Genomic DNA, 22772 nt, shown 5'->3' on the forward strand with positions numbered 1-22772 from the left:
CCTCCTCTCAAGAAGCTTAGAAATCAATCACCTATTTTGCCACATGATGTAAAGTTTTCTCTTTTCCCATGTAAGATAATATTTAGGGGTTCAGGGAGAAGGCGGTTTCTGCTTGGGGAGGGGGTTGTATCTGCCTTATCCTGCCTGCCTGGTAGCTCCTCTGGCTGAGTACCGCTGCTTCAGGAAGGGGCTGCCGAGGGAGGTCAGCAAACATTGGGAATGCAGACGTACGCAGGGGAGGTCACTGGTAAGAAGCCCAGGTGGAGCTGGACAGAATATTTTTAAGACTTTTTTTGGGGGGGGAATATCAAATATTTGGAAATATTTCCAAAGCTGGATAATACCTAGTTGGGGAAAGTCTAATAGAAGAGACAGTGACTCCTAGCTAACATTGAAAGTATTTTTGTTTTCCCTTCTCAACTTCTTTCTTTTTAACCATTTTATTGGGGACTCATACAACTGTTACCACAATCCATCCATCCATCCATATGTCAGGCATGTTTGTACATTTATTGCCATCATCATTTTCAAAACATTGGCTAACTTCTTGAGATGATGAGTAAATAGGAATCAAATCATAGAACCGGCGTGGTGCGACATTGGCGAAGTTTTATTAGAAGTAAAGTGCTGTCCAAGAGCATGCTGTGACAGTGTGGCTTCTAAATTGAAGCCTTCACTGGCTCCGTCACTTCCCTGGGGAGGCCCACCTTGACCACCATATTAGTATCTTTAGGTGTTTTGGTACTGACTAGGCAGGCTTCACAGAGACCAACTCACCAGGCGTCTTCCTAGAGGGGACAGACCTGGCTGCCATTTGCTTACCCTTGAAATAATTTAGAGGAGCCCTGGTGAGGCAGTGGGTAAGTGCTTGGCGGTCAGAGGTTCAAATCCACCAGCCACTCGGTGGGAGAGAGATGGGTCAGTCTGCTTTTGTAAAGATTCCAGCTCTGGCCACCTGTGGGGTCAGCCCCACTCTGCCCTATGGGCGTGTTGTAAGTTGGAAACAACTTGATGGCAATATGGTTGGTCTGCCGTCAATAGCCTACAGCTGTTAGGCTTTGGGGAGAGAGATGGGGCTTCCAGGCGAGAGCTGCGGTCTCGGAAACTCCCAGTGGCAGTCCTGCCCTGCCCGATAGGGTCGCTTGTGAGAGGGCATCGACTCGATGCCAGTGACTTTTCTTTTTCTCTTTCTGTTAAATGTGCGCCATAAACTTGGTTTTAGTTTTAAAAAAAAATACCTTGGGAAGGTTTCTCTAAAGGGCCAGCAAAAATCGAGGACAACCCTCAGCTGGGTGGATTAACAGTTGCTGCAACAGGGGCTCAGAGATGTGGAGATGAAACAGGACCGGGCTGCGTTTCCACCCCAATTCAGCAGCACCCAACACCCCCACCAGACACATTTCTAAGATACAGTACGGTTTTCCTTCTCTGCCCCGTCTGTATTTTTGCTGCTTGTGCTTGGAAGAATCAGATCATCAGAATTAAAGACTGTCGGTGAATTTAGTAAAATATAAAAAGCCAGCAGAGACTTAGGAGCTGATCTTAGGGCCCTCTGCCACCTGGGCAAGATTCGAATGTTCCTGTTCGGAGACGCAACCTAAAGACGTGACTTGATCGCCCCCTTTTCAGTAGCGTTTGGACGTCAATGTTAGAAGACTACAGTGGCACAGTGCGCCTGGTGGACACTGCATGTCCGAATGACTACACTTCTGGGATGGAGCCGGAGGCTGAGGACATGGACTGGGTGAAAAGAATCTTTTCTGATTTCCAGTGGGTGAAAGTAGATAGATAGACCAAGACCTGAAGCCAGGGGGTGCTGAGTGACTAAGTGCATCCCAGGGGGCCTGGTTTAGTGTATGGTTTCAGAGACTTTGAGTGGCATGTGCCCTGAAGGTCTGAGGGGATGGTTTTGGAAATCTGATTTTACCCGGACTAGCTCTCCCCCTCACAACTCCTGTCAGAACATGCTTCCGTGCAGCCTTTGCTGTTCCTTCGCCCTTTTAGTTAGGGCTTCCTTCTCTGACTTCCCCCAAATCCCTGCAGCCCGGCCACAGTGTCCGCACATCCTCCTGTTGGGATTAGCATCTCTCTGCTGGAAGCCTACAGCTCCAAACACCAAATGCTGCCCCTATCTGGACTGCTCTGCCCAGACCCCCAGGTGGGAGCCAGATGAGTTGTCTACTGCCACAAGTGTCCATTCCCTTCTGAGACAGCTGCAGCAGGAAGATGTGTCTTGGGTTCGTAAATTGTAGCTCAGTACCTTTCTTCATAAAAACATTGTATGAAGGGTGGTTAGGACTTTTAGCTAAACTCTGCTACGGTTTAGCACATGGCCTGGGCCCCACCCTCGACTGCTAAGACAATTTTAGTGGAAAGATCCGTTTCAAGTTCTAGGTGATCAACTTGAACAGCAAGCAGCTTTCTGGCTCCAGTCCCGTTGGTGAGTTGGGAGGCTGTCTCCTAACAGCACACAAAGGAGGGAAAATGTTATCATCACACGGTCACTTAGCTCACATGCTGTTGTGACTGCAGGCTCCAGGGGGCTCTTGCTGGGTCTGTTTTTAATACTACTGTAGTAAGGCTGCCTTACAAATTGCCCTCTGAACCTCAGCAGGCGGCGGAGAGCTTTCCGGATCAGGAGAGCCTTCCGGGATCAGGAGAGCTTGCCCGGCTGTGTGGTGCTAATGGGGAGGATTAAGGCCAGCAGCCCTGCTAGCCGGAGAAAGAGAGTGCACCTTCCATATCAATGTGTCCTTTCTGGGAGCCCAAGTTCTTTTAGTCAGGAGCCAGCACTAATTTGTGTGTGTCTTTCGGGGGGTGGGGGTGGGGGTGGGGGTGGGGCACTCTTGTGAGTGTTTTAAAATTAGTACTCACATCGTTTCAATGTTTTCTTTCCAGTGAGGCACTTTCCGAATAATGTGGCACACAGCTATTTTCAGAAGATTAAAGCAATGTGTTCTGATGTGGTCCTTACAACTAATTGCCTGAACTAATTATACATAAAGGGCCAAGCCATTCGTGTTAATAAGAAGGGACTTTTTGGCAAGTGCAGTTTGACCCGAAGACTGAAGAACTCTTGCACACAGGAACCAGTGAGGTGGCGTCCCGCTGCAGGAAGCACCTTAGCTGGAAAGGATTCCTGCCAATTCAAGTGGAAGCGCCCCCTCCATTGTTTCCCTTGCACTTGGTTATTTCCTTTTCACTGGAAATATGCCCTTCTTTGAACTGGCAGAGGGAACTAGAGAAGCTCGTGGAAAAGTTCTTTGTGTGAAGCGGAGGTCGGGAATCTTTTTTTTTAACCTGGCAAGGGCCATGTGGTTGCTTACAACATCTTTCACGGGCCATACACGGTTACCATCTTGAAACTCGGCTTGCTATAATGGGTCAAACATGTCATTAATGGGATGGCTGCAACCATTCCTCTTTGGGGAGGTGTGAGAGGTTAGCTGGTGTTTCTGGTGCCTTGTACGGCCCGAGGGCTGGACACCCCTCACCCTCCAGTATAAAGGAACTCACACCTTAAGACCATGCACCCCTCCAGATGGTTGCTTTCCAGACTCTTGGAAACTCCTCTTGAACCTGCTTACAATGCCAGGGCCCAGGGGTGGGGGTGGGGTGGGGGTGGGGGTGGGGTAGCAGGGGGGCCAGCCCTCGGCTCTCTTCTTCCTCCTGTTGCACCCAGTGGGGTACTTACTCTCAGCTGGCCCATCTCACACTTGTGTATCTGGCCCAGTTTCCTTCTGGATGCTAGACACACAGCTCTAGGGGATGAATCACAGAAATCGAAAACTCTCATACCACAAGCAGACCTCCCCTCCCTCCCTGACCATGGAGACAATGGTCTGTCTCCACTCTGCAGCCTCCATCAGTTTTTCCATCCCCATCATCCGGCCCTTGTTCACACCTCCACGGTCTCCTGCCTGGACTGTAGCAACAGCCTGGAGTTTGCCTCCTAGGAAACCATTCACCTGCCTTTGGGGAGGCATGAAAGCAAGAATCAGATTCTGACATTATCTGCTTAAAAGCATAGTAGTCAGTTTATGCCTTGCTATGCGATTGACAAAGAGTGTCCTTCATTAGCATCATCTCCGCCTTTGATTCCCAACAGCCCGGACTCCCTGGCCATCTTTCAGGCGTTTGAACTCTTCTAGATTCTTCCCCATTTTAAGGTCTTTGTGCATATGGCTCTCTCTGCTTGGGATGCCCTTTGGTTTACGCTCTCTGCCTGGAGACATTCTTCAAGTCTTCAATTTACGATAATTTCTCAGTGATATTTCTAAAATTCTCCCCAGTTGATTACATTTCCCTACTAAATAGGCCAACAGCGTCTTGTATTTCCTAGCACTCATCGAAACTATAATTAAGTATTTGTATAATTACTGGTTCAATGCCCGATTCTCCCACTAGGCTATAAACTACTTGAACTCAAGGGCCACGTTTGCCTGGTTCACCATTCTCTCCGCGAGGCCTTCAGATATTTGCCAAGTGAACGTAGAAAGGAATGCAGGCGGACAGAAGCCGTGGCATCTGTTATGTGTGTGTGCCCTGATGTTCAAATACGGGGTATCCGGTGTTCTAGGAACTTGAACCCTTCCCACGACAGAATGAAGCAGTACCGTGGAGACCTTAGTTAGGAGTGTTTTGGTAGCTGCTCAGCTGTTGCATCCTATTTCTCTCTTCGGATTCTGAGAGTAGGTTGCCTGGTCAGGGTTAAGCCGCAGAAAACCAATGGGAGATATAAAGAGATTCAATGCACGGAATTGGTGCATGCACTTGTGGAAGCTGGCGCGGCACATTGGGAATCTGTAGGGCAGGTGTGAAGGAGGGCACGCTGGAATGCTTGTTGACCATAGGTCGTTTTTTTTTTCCTTCTAGGAAACCGTAGCTCCGCTTGCCAGAACTGTTCAACTGATTGAATCAGGCCCACCCCAATTCTCTGGGATCATCTCCTGTGCTTAAAGTCAGTTGAGGGTGGACTCTATCACAGCTACAAAATACCTTCCCTGAAACACAGTAGGTTAGCGTTTGATTAACTGTAGAGTGTAGCCTAGTAGTGTTGAAACACAAAACTATCAAAGAGATGTTTGATTTAAAGCACTGTTGAGCTGACGGAGACTCTGGCACTAATGAATAGGATGTATTCTAGCAGCAGATTTATTGACGGAGTGGCAGAGGGAAGATTTGAAAATGACTGAGGTTCTGTGCTTGAAGACTGGCATCGGCGGTCATGGAGATGGATGGTAGCAGAGGAAGTTTCGCTCTGTGGCAGGTGAAGGGTAACAGTAAACATTGAGGTTCTGAATGTCTACACTATGGCTGGTGTGCTACACACACTCTCTTTTCAGGCAAGTGTCTTACCTCCGTCTTACGGACAGGAAAATGAAGCAGAGATGCAAAACGACTTGCTCAAAGCCAAAGCCAGTGGTAAGTGGTAAAGACAAGTTTCAAACTCAGAGAGAGTTCTAAGACTTAAGTAGCTTTAATTTTTACGCGATAGCCCAAGAGTGTTAGTTTCATAAATACTGCATCCTAAAAATGATGTCTTACCACCAAAGGGTGACATTTAGTTGGGTATCAATAAAGAGACAGAGAATGAGTCTTGATTTTTTTTTTTTTAATAAAAGTTTTCATTATGAATGAGGTGAACGTTTACAGAATAGACCATAGTTTGATGACATTCACCCAACAATTCATAAACATTCTGATTCAGCTCATCCATTGCAATCCTATCAGCTCTTCACTTAGCCCCACTTCTTCCCTGCGTCTCCTGTTTCCATTTCTCCTTCTTTCCTGACCCTTTGAGTTTTGGCCAAGAGTCATTGCTGCCGTTTTTCTCTTAACTAGTTGCTTATTCTAATGTGAAGCTGAATTCACTTCCAGACCTAAAGGGTGGTGACTCGGGTCCCACTGCTCTCTACCCGACCACTTTTTCCTCCCATTTTACCCAGGACCTAACGGATGCTCTGCAGAGCAGGTGGGCAGTCATAACCAGGCACCCCCGTTTAGTTCAGAGTTGTGAGACTGATGTGGATGTGGTCCATTCGTCCACCGGGCAAATAGCTTCCCTGGGTCTCTTAGTTGCCATCACTTTCCTTTCCTCTGAATGGGGAGAACACCCTGGTTACACCTCAGCTGGCTGCTCATGAGCTTTGAAGATCCCAGTCACTATTCCATGAAGTCAGATGTAGACCATTGTCTTTGTGAAGTGTGTTATGCCACCTGACCTTGATCTTCCTTGAGACGATGATCCTGAGTCCCCAGGCCCAGGGACTCATTTCCTTAAGGTGTTTGTTTATGTCTAAGAAGTTTTCATAACTTGGCCCCCTGTACACTCCGTCACATTCATGGATATATTAGCAGCAACATGAACATACATATAAAAATCTCCTTTGTCAAGCCTATGTGTGCTCATGGAGACTGCTCATTCTATCACCGAGGGGCAGCATCAGGGGAATTGAATGTTTTGTTAGACTGTATGTCCAGGTCTTGGCAAATAATTATTTATTATTTAGTTAGCACATGTTGCTGCTGAAAGCCTTTCCCTGAAGTTCCTCCTTTGGGAGCATACTAGGGACTGATTTGTGTGCTGTTACATCCAAGACCCATATTCCGAGGTTCCTTCCAGGTCAGGAGCAATTGGTGATATGTTGACACACCCTCCTCCATATGCTGAGTTGTGGCAACAAATACTTGCAGGATTCATCGTTTTAATAGCCACTTACAATATCACAGCCACTGCCACCTGACCACCACGCATAGCACCAAGGCAACGAGCACAGGACAGCCCCCCAACTGGTAATCTAGATCTCAGAAACATGAGCTGTGCTGTCCGTTCTGCGTGTGTTGAGCTGTGGGTGCCTAGGAAAGAGACCAGAGAGAGTAGACAAAAGATGAGGGCACACGAAACTGTCCAGGAGCTGATCATGGGAACAGACCTCGTCTCACACAGCTCCTACACGGAACCCCCATCCGCTGATGAACTGGTGGAACACAGATAACAAAATGCCAAAATGTGAAAGCAGCTTCTTCAGAGGCTCGAGACATCAAATTCCGCCGTGATGCTTGTGATGCCCAAGGGTCCCTGGTGATGCAGCGGTTAAGGTGTTGCCTTCTAACCCAGAGATTTGGCGGTTCAAACCCACCCTGCGGCTCTATGGGAGAAGGAGAAAGCCTGGTGGAATCTCCTTCCATTGAGACGATAACAAGAAGACTCTATAGGTGCCTAACACTCTGCCCCCCCCCCCCGGGGTCACTATGGGCTGGAATTGACTTGTTGGCCCACAACAACAACAGCAGGTGGCCACCTGGATTCACTGGAAATGTACTCTCCACTGTTTCTCTTTGGTGGCAACATGAGCACAGTTCTGATTGGAGCTGAGGATCTTGCTTGACAAGACCTATCTCAGAGGTACACATCCTCCTTCTAGTCCTCCTTCTAGGACGTTGATGTGTGTTTCTCTTTTGAGAGTAAGCTGTCTTGTGGCGGCAGTGACGTCAGATAAGGTATACACAGCCTTCGTTTGTCACCTGTGGTTCTGCTCCTGCGGTTGACATTAGGACGACTCCTAACGTGGGGCTTTCCTGCAGAGCTTGGATGTGTAGGATGTCGCTGGGAAACCGCAGTGACAGAGAGTGGCTAGAGCGATGCGGAGCAGCGAAAGCATCTGACAAGAATTGCTCTCCTGGGATAACCGACCGTGACTGCGTCCATTAAGCCAGGTTCTGCCCCAGAATGCTGCCTTGGTGATGGGCTTCGCTCCGAGCTAATTGCCTCGGTAGCCCACTGAGGCCACTCAAAGACTGACTGTGGTTAAGAACCTCTTTGTTCCCCACTCCAACATGGGGATGGGCGTTTTCAACTAGACAGTTCATATTGTCTGCAATGCTAACCACCCCCAAAGTCCCTGGAAATTGCAATGATGTGCAGTTTCAAGATGGCCACTTAGCAAATGCCTTTTAAGGAGAGAGAGCAGAAAAGAACAAAATGAATAAATGTAAACCTGAAAAAATGAGGGGGCTTTAAAAGATCATGGAAAGATGGAATGAAAAGATAATGAAAGTTTTCCATGAACTTTTTGAAGCCCCCTCATATAAAGAATCTGAGGGGCATATAAATTTGGATGGGTGAGGGGTGTTGGTGCTGGAATCATTTCACGGTAGGGTATGGGAGAAAGTGAGGCTTTCTACTCTAGTGAACTGTGATAGTCTCAAAAACCCACAGAGGCCGGTTTACCTTATAGGGTGTCCTATAGGGTCTTAGAGGGTCGAATCATGGTGTTGAGTTGAGGGTAAGGTAGAAGCATCGGTAGGAAACACCTACTAGGCATATAGTAACACTTAAAGGAGTACATTGGAAAGTAAGCAGCTAGCTGACCCGATGCCCGGGGCCCCATGCGATCAGAGAGAACTGTGCTCCGTGGGGTTTGCAGTGGTTAATTTGGAGGAAGTAGGTCAGCAGCCCTTTCTTCCAAGGCACCTCCGGGACACAAACCTTCCACATTTCACTTACTAGCTGACCAGATTAACTATTTGCATCATACAGGGAGGGCTTCCTACCCTACAACCCGTGGACGTCCTTAAGCCTTGTATACTCAAATCTGTAGCTATTCAGGGATCGATAAGACACTTAATAATCCTATCCTAAATCAAAAGCTTGCTGAGAAAATAAAACAGCCTCTTCTTTTGCACATTTGAAAACTAACATGATTTTGTTGTCGGGTGCTGTCCGTGTGTTCCAACGCAGTCAATCCTGTGAGATCGTGGAATTGCCAAGTAGGGTTTTCTAGGCTGTTAATCTTGATGGAAGCAGGTTGCTAGGTCTTTCTCGTGGGAAGACACTGGGTGGATTTGAATTTCAAACCTTTCGGTTAGCAGCTGAGAGGTTGTGGTGCAGTGATTTACAGTATATGGCTCCTCTGTGACTCCAGTCAATTGACTGGGATCATGCAGAGTGGGTGTATTCCCGCGTTTCCTATGAGTCTGGGTAACAGAAGGTGGAGGAAGACGCCGATAGGGTTATATGAGCTGGTTGTGAGTGATGGTTGACAAGGTTAATTGCGGTAGTAAAAACACGAGGATGGTTAGGGTGGCCACCCTTCTGGGTATAAAGTGAGCCAGCTCAGTAGCAGAAGAGGGGCTCTCACTACTAAGAAGGAAAGCCAGGAGCGGAGTGTGTCCTTTGGACCCTAAGATTCCTGCACATTGAACCTCCTTGACTCAGGGGCCCGCAAGCTGTGATGCCAGCGAGGAAGCAGAGGAGCCGCCACAGCAGAACCAAGAGCAGTGGGCTGAGGGGGAGTAAAGCTGCATGCCCTCCTGCAGGCCTGATTGTGGAGCACTGTCTCCAAGCATTTAATCTGGGGAGCCAGGCTTGCTGACCCAGGGAGCAAGAGCTGGGCACTTTCAGGCCGGGCTTACAGCCGAGTGGTGTGCGCTTTGGGCATTTATCTGCAGTACTAAAAAAGCTTTGTACATTCCGTAAGCAGGGCAGAGGCCAAGGGTCTGTGTGGCTGAAGGGCCAAGGACCAGAGAGAAGCCTGCTGCTTTCTTATGGACATGACTGGGAAGAGGCTAAACTATCTCACTACTGTCAAGTCATTTCTAACTCATTACACTCACTCACTCACTCACTCACTCACTCACTCACTCACTCACTCACTCACTGACATTGAGTTGATTCTGAATCATAGTGACAGGGTAGAATTGTCCCTGTGGGTTTCCAAGACTACAACTCTTTACCACAGTTGAAAGTTACCTCTTTTTGTTGCTCATGGTTTGGAATTGTTGGCCTGGAGGTTAGTTGCTCAATACATAACCCACCACACTGCCAGGGTCCTTGGGAAGAGGCTGTCCTGACCAAAATAACTATATCCTGAACATTTCTGATCTTGAATTGTAACCTGCTAACTTCCTTAATAAACCCCATACATGTGAGTACTGTCTTACCATTGCAATCAATGATGGAACCGAGCAGAGATGTAGAGTGCTGTGGGGGGGTTGGCTGGTGTCAGAAGTGGTAGGAGGTTTGGGAAGGTAGAGGTGTGTCTGACCTCTGCCTCAGGAATGGGGATGGTGGTTCTCCTCCTGTCCCTTTGTGCAGCTTAGGGAGGTCTGCCCTTGCTCGCAACACGTAACCCCTAAGCCAAGAAGGATCCATGCTCACCGGAAGAAAAGAACATAAGTGCATCCCACATCATTTGGACATGCTATCAGGAGGGACTGGACCCTAGAGAAGGACACAATGCCTGACAAAGTGGAGCGTCAGCAAAAGAGGGCGGAAAACCTCACTAAGCCAGAATGACAGCGGCTGTAACAATGGGCTCAGCTATAGTAATGGCTGTGAGGGTGGTGTTGGATCCAGTAGTGTTTCATTCTGTAATAAGTAGGCTCACTTATTTCTTAGTGATAGTGTATGGTGAGTTAGGCTGCTAACCGCCTAGAGAAAGATGAGACTTTCTGTTCGCACGAAGATTTACAGCCTCAGAAACTCTGAGAGGCAGTTCTATTCTGCTAAGAGGCTGGCTGTGAGTTGGAATTCACTTAACGGTAATTTTGTGTGTGTGTTTTTGATTAGTCAAAACCAACTTCATGGCACTTACCAACACCAACAAGATTGGTAGGCTCTTATCCTAAGAAATAAGAATCACTCATAATTCCATTATCTAAAGATAAATATATATATTTTTATATTAAACTCCTAGATTTCTTTCTCCTTGGACAAATATTCCTATGAATCTTTATATTCTTTCTTTTTCTTTTGGACGGGATGCTTTCTTAATCACTGTTGCTGGAAAATTCCCCATTATCTTTATTTATTTTACAACTTTTGAACATTATTAGGTGAAGGTTTACGGGCAGCTCACCAGTCTTACCGTCAACAATTCATCCACAGTTTGTTTCAGTGCATCCCTGCAGTCCCCTTGATCACCCCTCACTTTTCCTGCTTCCTCCCTGTGGTTCCTCTTTGTATGCATCTTTCAAGTCCAGACGCCTTGGCTCTTCTCTCCTCACCTTCTGAGGTTTGTCAAACACTTCTGAGACGTGTTTCCTTGTGCCCCAAGACATTGCCATCTTCCCTCTTCTGCATTGTATTCTTTACAAAAATGGAGTAATGCTACAAAGGCTGTTATTAAACTCTTCTCTCCCCTTATTCCTTGGCTCCAACTGAAAAAAAAAGTACCTGGGCTGCTTTTCTATCTTGGTGAGTTTGTATTTACATTTTCAATGTAGACTGGCAGAAGTGTTTTGTCGGATGCATATGCATAGGTCGTGCCTGTGTGTGTGTGTGTGTGTGTGTGTGTGTGTGTGTGTGTGTGTGTGTGTGATAGTAAGCAATACTGGGATGACCATCTTTGTATCCATGACCATGCACTTGCATGACTATATTCCTAAGATGAATTTCTCCGTGTAGGATTGATTATTAGATCAAAGCATTGTATATACTGAAAGCTTGGGGAGTTGTTACCAGATTTCTCTCCTGACAGTCCTAATTCATCATCAATCAGCTATTTGAAATTTGATTTTGCATTGATTTAAATTACATCTTTGTCGATTTAGGCTTAGCATTTCCCCCCTACACTATGCAGGCCAATTCCATTTTTTTGTAAATTGCTAGTTCATGTTCTTTCTCCGTTTTCCTATAGTGGTGCCCCCCTTGGCTTATTGTTTTATGAGAGCACTTAATTCAATAGGCATATAGACTCAGCTCTGTGCATATGTTTCTTATTGGATGGGTATTTTGATTGAGATTTAGTCAAATGTAACATTAATTTAGAGGATATGGGCATCATTTTCAATATTGGGTCTTGCTATTTAAGAATAGCATCTTGAACATTTCTGATATATATATTTTTAAATCCACATAAGCAGTAAAAGGCCTTGGAGGGACTCTCCCCAGCCCTTTACTGCGATGCCTTTGGGTAGAATTGTTCCTAAGTCACTTGAGAGAACCTTCACTAACATCTGTTTATCAACTGAGTGACTGGGTTCCATCTGGCTGGCTTTTAAGGTGCTCTTTTCTACGATGTTAGCCCTCGCCTATTGCCATTCATTCTCAAGTCTAGACTCTGTGGCTCTTTGAACTAGTCTGTTTGCCTGGGTTTTTATGGCTCCAGGAGCTGGACGATTTTGTGATTATGCAAATGTGATTGAACTCATTTTGATGGATGTTGCATGAGACCTTGGGGCTGCATAGAGACTGTATTTTCACAGTCATGGGATTGGCTGATATGACCTTCACATCAGGCTGTGGAAAGCATGCTTGCCAGGCATCCTAGGACAATTTGGAATGGTTGCCAGGGCAACCTTGCTTGCTTCTAATCTAATGCCCAAAGGATAACCCAGGTCCCAGTGGGAACACCACATCTGAAGGGAGGCACTGTGGCCTCAGAGTGACAACAGAAGGACACTTCTCCACTTCAGAACAATTTATTCACGCTGGGGGAGGTGGAGTTACGCCAGGATCCAATCGACTCAGGGGAGGGAGAAAAGAAAGGAGAAAGCGAATCAAGAGAATAGGGATGGAGGAAAGCCAGGGAGAGAAGAGCAGGCTGAGTGAAGCAAGGGTTACAAGTCAGGATATTCAGCAAAGCCAAGTGGTCCACGCGTGAGTGAACAGGAGCACGCTGTGAGCGAAGAGATTCACATCATGGTTAGGGGAAAAAGAGCTAGTAAATAGCTGCAGAGGAAAAATGAATGGTAGCGATTTCTGAAAAGTATGCAACAACATTTTTTTCTTTGACTGAAGCAGAATTGTACATGTAATGACTGAGTCAGCTCTGCTTTAGGGAACTGGCTTTGGGGTCTTTCTCCACTCCCCATGGTAGCCTGAGCCAATCGTGAGTGACTTCCAGAATCGGATGGCACACTTTGATGAATCTACCTCCACGAATCAGAACTGTCACAGGTTTGAACTGAGTGTCGTGGCTGTCCAATCATTGACTTACTTTTAGTAACACACCAGGAGGCTGTCATGACAGGTGGCACTTTTACAGCTGCTGTTATAAGCAGCATTTAATCACTGGTGGCACAGTGATTAAGTGCTCAGCTGTTAAGTGAACGGTCGCTGGTTTGAACCCATCAGCCACTCTGTGGGAGAACGATGTAGCAGCCTTGGAAACGCTGTGGGGCAGTTCTGTTCTGTCCTGGAGGGTTACTGTGGGTCAGAGTGGACTCCACAGCACACAACAACAACATCCAGCTGACGACAGACGTTGACACAAAAGCCAGCCATTCTACCCATTCGACAGTCGGGCTTACTTTGTCCCTGTCACCGTTTTAAAAGACATTATAAAGTTATAGGAGTTTTGACAGTGTGATACTGGTGCGGGGATAGAGGTCATTTGATCCCTGGAATAAACAAAAGATTCCCCCAGACATAAATGTTTAGAATTTTGTTATATGTCAGTTTGGTAGGAAAAGAAGGTAAATGTAACTGAGGATAGTGATCCTCAGGAGAAGCTATGGAAGTTTTCTAGACCTTTAGCCTTTAGACAAGGAGAGGTGCAAAAGGTGCAAAAAAACATGATATACTAGAAAGTTGGCAAATGTAACTTAGTAAAATGAAAAGTTTTGTTCCTCTGAAGAGGCTTTATTAAGAGTACTGTATATGACACCTGAAATCTCTTTACAGGAATAGAAAACACAGGGAATCCAGGGCGGATGATCCCTTCAGGACCAGTGGTGTGAGTGGCGATACTGGGAGGGTAGAGGGAGAGTGAGTTGGGAAGGGGGAACCGATTACAAGGAACTATGTGTGACCTCCTCCCTGGGGGATGGACAACCAAAAAGTGGGTGAAGGGAGACGTCGAACAGGGCAAGATATGACAAAATAACAATTTATAAATTATCAAGGGCTCATGAGGGAGAGGGGAGCGGGGAGGGAGGGGAAAAATGAGGACCTGATGGGGGGGCGCATAAGTGGAGCGAAAATGTTTGAGAATAATGAGGGCAATGAATGTACAAATGTGCTTTACACAATTGATGTGTGTATGGATTGTGATGAGTCGTATGAGCCCCTAATAAAATGATTAAAAAAACCAACCAAACAAACAAAAAAACATAAAATTTGGGAGAAACGTCTATTTTTCATGTTGGAGTTAGGTAACATCTCTCTAGCAGAGAACCTAAAACATTAAAAATATTTTTTAACTAGAGAAAAAAAAGAAAAGAAAACCTGGAGCAGCTGGTGGTTTTGAACTACTGACTTTGCAAGCCCAACATAACCACTGCACCACCAGGCCTCCCGGAGGAGGGATTTAGGCATCATCAAATCAGTTTCAACTTATGGAGGTCTCAGGCGACCGAGTAGAAGTGTCCCACAGGGATTGTCCTCTTCCTTTTTGGCTGTAATCATCGTGAAAGATGTGCACGCGTTCTTTGTCCTGTGCGGCCCCTGGGTGGGTTCCAGCCCTTTGGGTGAACATCCAGACACAGCGGCTAGGCACCTGGGCTCCTCGGGACAGGACTAGATGGAAGGAGATTGGCCATGAGTTGATCACTTGTGAATTGGAGTGATGGAAGGAGCAGGCTCGTGATACCCGTCACACCAAAGATGAAAGGATCCCTGCAAACCAAGAAGAAAAGCGGGAACAACCCACAGAACACATGGGTGAGGGATATGAATGGCTGTTTTCCAGAAAACATAACGGCTAAGAAGTTTATTCAACAGCTTTCATGATTTGAAGTGAAATGTAAGTCGAGACCACCATCAGATGCTAATTGATACCCATTTGGATGGGGTTTCTAGGGCTGCTGCCACAAAGTGGGTGGATTAAGACAAGAGAAATGTCTAATCTCACGTCTTAACACTGCTCTGCAGAATGGAAATTCCCCTTAGGTAGCCCACCTGAAGGTGGTGGGGGAGACTGCTCTTGTTTCCAGATTTGGGCAGCCCAGGTGTGACGTCGACTATTACATCCAATTCTACTACTTCTTCTTTTTCAAAAAAATATTTTGTTTTTGTTTTTGCTGAAAATATACACAGCAGAATCTACATCAATCCGACAATGGTCTGCTGTACAATTCAGTGACTTCGATGACGTCTTCAAGTCGGTTCTCTCAGTGACTTAGGAACCGTCTTTTTAGATTTAAGACCCTGCTCATCATTTATCGACTCACCTCCTTCTCTGGATTGTTGTTCTCCTGTTGACATTAGTCCTGTCTCCGAAGTTCCTGTCTAGTCTTTGAGTTGCTGTTGTCAATGACACCCCCTATGGCTGGCTCTCTCCTCCCCTTCTGATAGCTCACCGTGCTCACCACACTTCTTTTCTAGTGAAGCCAACGTACTGCTTGCTTTCAGGGCTTCAGGGGATGTCTTTGGTTTAAAATGTAAAGGTCATCTCAGGGCAGTAGCCCTGAGGATTCACCCAACCTGCCTAATCTCACGTGACCATCTTTTCCCTGTGTCTCCGGATCAATGACTGTTCTCCTCTTGTGACAATGACACAGGTCATATTGGATTAGGACCCACCCTACTCCATTATGAATTCATGCTAATTCCATCCGCAGAGACCTTCTTTCCAAATAAGGCTACAGTCACAAGTACTAGGGATTCGAAAGTCAACATATCTCCTTAGAGGATACAGTTTCATTTATGACATGATGGAATTGGCAAAAATGGGAAGGTATATTAATACCAAGTTATATGCTGCTGGTAAATTGGTGCAGACTCTGGCATCCATTTTCTCAAACTTGACCAGTCCCATTTCCTATCATCATCACTTTACAGCTAAATGTGTATGTGTGTGAGATTCTTGTACACATCCATTAATAATATGTACAGAGATGTTTATGGTAGCAATGCATGCAATGTAATTAAAAACAAACAAACCTTGGGGCAATCAAAAGTCTGCATGAACTTTCCATTTACCCAGTGTCCATTGAAAGAGCAATGGACAGATAACAGTGCATTCACCCTTAGGGATACATGCTACAATCATAAAGCATAATTAATTATAATGAAATAACTACAGCATAATAAGTTCTAGCAATATAGTATAATATAATAATAAACCTTTATCTTTGTGGTTAGGTTACAAAGACCAGGTCCTTATGAGAACACCAGAATTATGTGGAAATGGAGGATGAACATAGTGGATCAAAGATAAGAATACTATATTGTTAAATAACTGCCAAATTTCATTATGACATAACTGCCAAACCTTTGAAGATCATGGCCCAGTTGACACATGACCAAGTTGACACATCACAAGTGTGTCACTTTCATTTCACATAGTGGTCTACACATACTGCCAGCTGAATGTCATTAATGTACAAGCTTGTTGAATGGTAGATTCATAGGACAAGGTAGAAGTGCCCCTGTGGTTTCAAGACTATAACTGTTTATGGAGTAAGAAGCCTCATCTTTCTCTTCTGGAGTGGCTGGTGGTCTCAAACTGCTGACCTTTTGGTTAGCAACATATAATCCACTGCACCACTAGGAGTTGGAATTGACTCGGTGACGGTGAGTTTGATTTTGGTCATAAATGCAAAATTTCTGATAACTAGAGTTGATAAATGAGGAGTAGGTTATTAAATCTAAAAATGTTAACATACCATACCCTTTTCTGTACATTTAAAAGCAACAAATACCGTAATGATACTTTCATGGAATTCTGAAGTATGAAGGAAATCAGTAGAATGCTAAATAATGTGATTCAGGATCTTATTACCTTTGGGTAATTATTATATTTGGGTAGATAAGTTATTGTAAAGTCTACTTTTCATGTTGGGTGAGAGGTTCGTGGTTCTTATTGCAGCATTGAAACTGAAGAATGTGTAAGTGAAGGCAGCATGCGTGATCTAGTGATATGATTGTATTTTACATAGAAGATTGTGATTAATCCGAGGCTAAATCAAATAAGAAAAAAAGATAGTAAGATGGGTGGAAAGGGTAGAATACCACAGCACATTAACCAAACCGAGTTTGGAAATCATACATTTCGCATGGGAAGATAATCAGAGTACAGGTCAAGCAGATGTAGCAAAGAAACGCTAAATAAAACTAGTAGTCCGAACAAGATAGAAGGTCTCTTTTCCAATCCTTCTCTTTTACACAATAGTCTGAATCACTGTTGCCCAACAGAACTATTATGTGAGCCACACGTATAAATTCAATGGTAAAAATGTTTACAGTCACATTAAAATATGATACTTAGCTCCTACTTCATTTCTCCTACACAATTCTAGGTGCTAGGGATATAGCAAGGAACACCAGGGGAAAGCCTACCCTTAAAAGATTTATATTTTCGTGTAAGTATGAATACCGTATAGTGTAGTAAGAGTACCATGAAGTTGAGTGTGTGATGGTATGTGCTCCTAAAATGGTCTGTGACAGTTCCATGGGTTATAAGTATCCTGAGTCTTTGACGTTTTTACAAGAAGGTATATTCTTATTTCACTTCTGTAATTAAAACTGGGAGTCCCTGCTTTGTAATGATTAAGGGCTCAACTACTAACTGAAAAATTGGCAGCTCAAACCAACCAAGAAGTAACGCAGAAGACAGACCTGGTGATCCACTTCCTACAGGTCACAGCCTTGAACACTCTATGGGGCAGTTCTACTTCATGCATGTGGGATCTTCCTGAATTGGAATCACCTCTGTAGCAATTAACTACTAATATGCTTTTACATATGTCTGTCTGTCTGTCTATCGATCGATCGATCGATCGATCTGTCTAGAGATGTTAGTACAACCCTGGTCTAAGGAGTGGGTAAAGGGAAAAGTTGTAGTCTTCTCTCTCCTTGTTAGCAGAGCGTTCACCCCAGGATGTGCTAGCGTTTGCTACTTGTGGATACACATCTGTAGATTGTCTTTGTTACTTGTGATGCCCTAACAGAAGTACCGCAGTGGATGGTTTTAACAGACAAATGCATTTTCTTGGGGTTTAGGATGCTCCGAGTCTAAATTCCGGGTGCTGGTACTAGGGGTAAGCTTTTGCTCTATCACCTCCATGTCTGGGAAGAAAGTCCTTGTCTCTTCAGCTGCGAAGAGCCGGAAGAGCCTGGTTCCTTTGAAGATCTCAGTGTGGCTTGATGTCTATATTTTCCTCTGTTTGATGGACTCCAGACTTTACATTAATCCTATTGCATTGATAAAACAAAGGAAACATATTCCCCGTGGGATTATAATTGCAGCTGTTGGGTGTCTCAGCACAGACCAGTAATTTGAAATTGACCTAAGGCACTATGAGACTGAAAAAGGAGGGGAGCTACTCTATACGTGGCAGCAAGGTCTTTATTACATATCATACGGGTCCCAGGCATCAGCTGAACAGGTTCAATTCTCCATGCCTCTCAGTGGGAGGGGAGGGTTTTATGGCCTTGATAAACAAAAGAGGCTCCAGGACTTGAGCCTCCAAGGCTACCCTAGCAGTGATTCACAAGATGACTTAGCAAGTGGATGTAGTCTTTCAGAAAGCAAGAATGATAGCTTGTTTCCCCTTCATAAAGGGCTTAGGAAGGAGCCCTAGTGGGGTAGTGCTTAAGCATGGGGCTGCTAACTGCAAGATCAGCAGTTTGAAACCACTAGCTGCTCCCTGGGAGAGAGATGGAGGGAGAGTTAGTCTCAGAATCCCACCTGTGTGCCCTGCCCCATAGGGTTGGTTTGAGCCAGTATCAACTCAGCAGCAGTGAGAGCTTTTTATTTGCGGGGGACACAAATCGATCCATAACAAAAATCACAGAGGTAGGATCCAAACCAACTGCTCCCCTGATGAAAGAGAAAGTACGTTTTGAGACAGTGAACCCTCATTTAAAGCTGAAAATAAGTGCAAAGCAGTGCTTCCTGGTGGGAGTTACGCCCTCAGGCTCGCTACTCCCTTGCTCCTGTATTCTTTGCCTTTCCAGCTACCACAGGCCCCTGAAGAACCTATGTGAGAACACTGCTCCGGATGGGGAAGAGAACTTCAAATCCCTAAAACAAAGCAAAATAGAAAAAAACAACAAAACGTAACTCAGACCAACTCTTGAAGTGGAAGAACTCTTCCGATCTATTGCCGTTAGATAGTCTTCAAACTTTGAATTTAAACTTATCCCTAAGGGTCACCTCGTAACTAAATAACAAATGGGTTAGAAAAAATCATGAAGATCACCCCCAAATACTGTACTCCTTAAAAAGAAGAATCACTTATATGAGGCCATGAAGACTACGAAGACTTGCTTTAAAACCGAGATGAGGACATGAAGCCGAGAGGAACCTGGATTCATGGAAACTAGGACAGGCCCACAGCAATAATGAGGATGTTGATGCGCAGGGGAGAGGGCAGCCAAAGCCGCTGAGCAACTGGTGTCAGAATCATGGCTGTTGTATGAGCCTTTACCAAGAACACAATAAAATATTATTTAGAATGAAACAGGAAGTGACCACAGTAAAATCCAAAAATAACATGTGACACTAAATCGAATAAAGCATCAATATTATAGATGAGATAGCAAAATATTACTTAATGGATGATTAATTTAAAACTATGCTAATATATTCTTTTTCTTGTACTGTTTGACACCCAATGTGTGCTTTACTCTTGTACATCTCAATTAAAGACCTTGTATTTTCTTTTAAATCATTTTATTGGGGGCTCATACAACTCATCACAATCCATACATATATCCATTGTGTCAAGCACATTTGTACATTTGTTGCTGTCGTTCTAAAAACATTTTCATTCCACTTGAGCCCTTGGTATCAGCTCCTCATTTTTCCCCTCCCTCCCAAACCATTGATAATTTATACATTATTATTATTTTTTCATGTCCTACACTGTCCGATGTCTCCCTTCACCCACTTTTTTATTGTCCGTCCCCCAGGGAGGGGGTCATATGTAGATCATTGTGATTGGTTCCCCTTTCTCCCCCACCTCCCCTGTCCCCTCCTGGTATTGCTACTCTCATTATTGGTCCTGAGGGGTGTATTAGTGTTGGATTCCCTGTGTATCTAGTTCTGCTCTGTACCAGTGTACATCCCCTGAAAACCTTGGATTTTCATCAGAAAGACTTAATTTATATTTGGATTCCATCAAATTTGCAGTTGAAAATGTAGGTTCATGTGTCCAACATGTTCAAAACACTCTTAAAATTTTTTCTATGAACTCAATCAAGTATTGACTTTAAAATTTTAATGAATTAAAAAGAAATAGATTATAATCCTCCTTGGCATTAGCCAAACCTCATGTGCCTAATAATCACATATGGCTCGTGGCCACATTACTGGAAAAGTAGTCAAGGTCACTAGTTGCCAAGATATGGTCATGACAAATGCAAATGATAAATCAGAAACTCTAAGTGTGGGATCCAGCAGCCTAGTGTTACTAAGTTCTGTGAGTGATTCCGATAGACAGGAAAGTTTGAGAGCCACTGGTCTAGAGCCCATTCAGAGACTAAGGTTCCTTTCCTTTCAATAGAAGTTGGAAGCTCAGATCACTTGTGCATCCAACCTGCAAGAAGGGTGGAGGCTGAGGGGAGGGACAGAGTGGGCAGCTTCCTTTTTAAAGACTGTGACCCAACGTTGTACACATCCTTTTGCTCACATCCATCCCATGGACCACAGAGCTCAGTTGTGTGACCACACCTAACTTAAGCATGAATGGTAGACACTACCTAGATGACCCTTCTCAAACACGTGTAGGTGGGATGGTAGAGTAAGAGCTGTACAAGAAGGTGGAGAATGAACAGAGGAGGCACTTTACAGTCTCACCATAGTAGGTGGACACAGTTTGATTTATTCTGCAACCTAGGTTTTAGCCTTGGGTTTTCACTTTCACACTCTCTGATCTGTGTTAAGCGCACCATCAAACTTAATATTCTCAACAAGCCAAAAGATAGGCATTGTTATTAATGATATGAGAAATAAGGGAGACTAAACATTTGGGGGATGGCCAGATCTTTTAAGATGCCAAAAAACGCATCCTCCAACTATCAAATATCCTACTCGACTCCCCTCTCACTGCTCCCATGTCACCACAGCCTTAACATCTTCAAGGGGCAAAGGGATCTCTCAGGAATGGTCTGAAGGGGCCTCTTAACGATGTTGTGTATTTAAAACCCGCCTTACAGGATCCTCATCTGAGCTCCTAGATTCTGGGAGCTGTTCACAGGTGTGTTGTTGTTCAAGTCCATAAAGTGGGTAAAACGTTAGTTGTCTTTGTCCAATTCTGAGACCAATTAGAGTTTGGCTTTCCATCGTTTGATATTTTTCTCTTACACTAAACATTCACCACATTTTTCTGTGTATATATATTCTAGAATCTAGTCTGAGCTAGTCTGGATTTAATAAAGTTATATATTAACTTTTGACTTCATCTATGAATAGTTTATTATGCTTTCTAGTCAACATCTTGACTTCAAAGACGTTAATAGTTTGGGACTCCCTTGTGCAAGGAGGCATAAGCAGGAAGAGTCTGGATTCAGCGTCTGGGTGTGAGTCCACCTTATGATCTTGGACACATTCCTAACCTCACTGAATCTCAGCGTCCTCATCCATCCAAATGGATAATATTAGAACTTACATCCTAAGATGGTTATTAAATAGTTAAATCAAAACCCACTTGGCACAGCTCACTAAATAAACATTATTGCTCTTATTATCCCCTATAAGTTACAATTGACTCGGTGGTGGTGAGCTCAGCTTTATAGAGGAGAAAATACATTTATCATGATTGTCACTCGCAGGGTTTAACTAGCATATTTATATTTTGCTTCTTACTAGAGAAGTAACTGCACTGTTGTGAAATTCCAGGGTGTGCCTGTCTTTATTCAGAGTCCTGTCTCCACTCAGCTCAGTTCTTTATTTTGAATGAACAGCTGCTCCAAATTGACCTTTGAAAAGGAGCCCCAGCAATAATTCTCCCAAGTGCCAGGCAGGTCCTGCTTGCGCCTGGGCGTCAGCCTCGGTCATTGTCATTTAAGTGCTCTTACTGCTGTCTCTGAGAAACAGCTCTGAATGACTCAGCACGCTATTTATTTTTCACTCTCGGATTATTTGTAATTGTAACCGACATTGGCTATCAGATAATTATGTAAAGAGATTTCCTAATGGCCCATGTAAAAACAGTCTATGCTCTACTGCCTGGAATGCGTTTATTTTTATAATACTGGCAACCAGATCTTTTTATTTTCCATTTCTACAACTCTTCAAGCACTTTCAAAACATCTGATTCAAGAAGCATGTTCAATACTCTTTAAGTATAGAAGAAAGGAGAGTGTTTACTTCAGGTTTTGGATAGGTTTGGGAGGAGGGGCCTAGACGTTTAAAAAAAATTAAAGAATACGCTAAGGAGTTCTTTGCCTTGGCTACAGACATGAAATACACAGTGGAAAGTGATCCAAATTGGTGGGGAGGAGGGTGTAGGAGACCTGGTAGGGCGTGACCAAGGGTAATGTAACTGAGAGGAATTACTGAAACCCAAATGAAGGCTGAACATGATAGTGGGATAAGAAGAAAGTAAAAGGAAATAGGAGAAAGAGCTAGGAGGCAAAGGGCATATATAGAGGACTAAATCAAGGCATGTACATAAGTAAATATATTTATATATGAGGATAGGGAAATAGATCTATGTGCTTATATGTGTAGGTTTAGTATTAAGGTAGAAAATGGACATAGGGGCTCCACTCAAGTACTCCCTCAATGCAAGAATACTTTGGGGTGTTTTTTTTTGTTTGTTTTTTTGTTTTAAACATTTTATTAGGGGCTCATCCAACTGTTATTGCAATCCATACACACATCAATTGTGTAAAGCGCATTTGTACATCATTCTCAAAACATTTTCTCTCCACTTAA

This window comes from Echinops telfairi, unplaced genomic scaffold, assembly GCF_000313985.2.
Source record: "Echinops telfairi isolate 266 unplaced genomic scaffold, ASM31398v2 ScPeMD7_3;HRSCAF=10, whole genome shotgun sequence".
NCBI lineage: Eukaryota > Metazoa > Chordata > Mammalia > Afrosoricida > Tenrecidae > Echinops > Echinops telfairi.